This window comes from Vigna radiata, chromosome 4 (genome assembly GCF_000741045.1).
Source record: "Vigna radiata var. radiata cultivar VC1973A chromosome 4, Vradiata_ver6, whole genome shotgun sequence".
In the NCBI taxonomy this organism is placed as follows: domain Eukaryota; kingdom Viridiplantae; phylum Streptophyta; class Magnoliopsida; order Fabales; family Fabaceae; genus Vigna; species Vigna radiata.
In genome coordinates, this window is record NC_028354.1 from 16,941,660 (window position 1) to 16,944,395 (window position 2,736).

Below are 2,736 nucleotides of genomic sequence, written 5' to 3' on the forward strand. Positions count from 1 at the left end.
TAAAAATATAAAAAAATCAATTATATTGTTAATACTTTATTAATATTTACCTAATTGTTATATTATTATTTATTGTGATAAAATAAATAATAATGAAAACAATAAATATAAATGAAAACTATTAATAACAAATAAACATAATTCACTATCAAATTTATTGTTTAAAATTTGCAGTCTTATATTTTTATCATCTTTCATTTCACTTTTTACTTCCCTATTTTTCATAATTCAATAAAAGCAATAATTTGATTGCCATTATAAGATAAGATGATATCGATATACTTTTAGAACAAGGAGACCCTACCTTTCCTTTTCACCATCCATCTGTCTGGTTTTGGTTGCTTTAATTATTAGTGATCATTAAAGGTAAATATCGTTTTTTCCTTGAAAAGAAATTGCTTCACCTTTTTCATATTTATCATTTTCAAAATTTAAAACTAAAATAAAGAAATAATTTTAGTATTGCTTAAGACAATCATACATTTTGTAATACCATCAATTGTTCTATCAAATATAATCATAATATAATGTAAACTAATTTTAAGGAGCTATATAGTATGTTATCTATATTATTATATAAAGAGATTCCTGTGTATATATTTTGTTTTCAATTTGACACTTTAAGAATTTTTTAAATCAAAATAATTTTTTTACAAGTTTTATCATTATTCTTTTAAATTTAACTATTATTTTAATTTGATGGTTTTCTTTTCTAAATTTAACTATTTCTTTTTCAACTAATATAACTATTTATAATAAAAAAAATTTAGACACAACAAAGTAAACATAATCTAAAATTATAAAAATTATAATAATAATTTTATTATTTTTATTATCATAAAAAAAACAGGCGAACATATAATGCACACACTAATATATTTATAAAATTTACAAATGGCACCCATTATATAGATATCCATCTTGAAAAATTAGGATAATTTAAAATCCAAAAATCCAACACAGAGAAAAGCAAAGACTATTTGATTTTAAAGAGATATGATTTTAGAATAAAAAAATATTTTAAATTTATTTATCATTTTTTTAAAATATATTTCCATTTATAATTTAAGTTAAAGTCACAACTAGTTGATCTAAATAAACTGGTTCATTTGAATTACTTTTAAACTTGCTTACATTTGAGTTTTTAATAAATGCGAAACTGAATAACATTATAGGTTCACAATAATGTTTTCATAACTCATCTTATACAACTTTATTTAACAATAAAATATTATATTTAACTGAGTCCATAAGAAAACCAATAACAAAATAATATTTACAATTTTTAAATGGGTGTAAAAAATATTATGATTCAAATAATAATAAGTAAAACCTTTTTAAACAATTAACACCAATTTTAAAGTCATAATTATTAATTAAACTAGTTAATTCAAGGATTTGATATTTGTCAGGGTAGAGGATGAAAGTCAAATAATAAAAAGCTAACAACCATAAAAAAAAATCCTTTATTTGTATTTTTTCAACCCAGCTACAAGTAGAGTAGAAGAATAAATTCCCATTCTAGGCATGAACGCAGTCAAAACGGGAAAAAGTGCTTTTAAAAAATCAACTATTGACTAAAATCTCAACGAATTGCGATGGCTGTTACAAGTCAAAATGCCCCGAGACAGTTCGAAATTTAAGAGCATGTTTTATAAATGTAAAATAAATAAAAAAATCTGCCAAGATTAATTGAATATATAATAGCTATTAAGCATGCTAAATTAAATGCTCAAAATTCTGTAAAGAATATTATATATGGCATGCATTTAAATTAATGAACCTAACTCAGATAGTTTCAACTTAAATTATATATAACTGACTGCGTTAAACATATTTAATAAAGAAAGGTTAATAAAATATAGCGGGCTTACTATATTCTGTGATACTTGCTTTCTGGTGAATGATAAGCAAGAAACAAACAAGCTTGCTTAATTTATAATTTTCTAAATATCACTTGACAAAATGCGTCAAGCATGGTTTACCAAAACCTGAATAAAATAATGGAAGCAGACGGATTCGAAAAAGTCTCAAAAGTGAATCTTAGGTGACAAAAATGAAAAGAAACAAGAGAATGAGACATGCGTGAATGATGGTTGAGGGTGCATGTGGGGGACCTCAGTCATGTTACAGTAGGTGGCCAACATTTCCCATTCCACTTGTCCAATAATTATCCGAGTGCTCAACAGGCCTCCAAGGTTACCAGAAAACCTCATGAAATGTTATCGCGGTGTCACGTTGAGATAGCGACAGAGAAAGCAGCAACCAAAAGTTAATTAGGTCCCACTTGGATCCTTCCCACTGAAAAAAATACCATACACAATATCTCACTCCCTCTTCTTCCAGGCTCTTTTTTGCATCCCTCTCTCTCACCTAAAATCCGTTGCATATTCCACATCAATCCACGCACGCATGCGCCACCCTTTCTTGTATTTTACCAATCTATCATTTATTTTTCTAAATTACTCTTTCAATACATTTCATTCAAATTAATTACTACTATTTTTTTTTTTAATTTCATTGAATGTAGATAAGAGAACTTATACAAACTTTAAAATGGAATTTAATTTATGAAAAAAAATTATTATATTTTACATTTTCAATTTTTTCTCTTCAACACAAGTTTTTCAAATAGGACACATTATGAGAAGAGTTAATAATTTTTTTTATTAAATGATTATGAAAGAGGTAGAAAAATGTTTTTTTTTTTCTTGAGAAAAGGAAAAGAAAAATTAA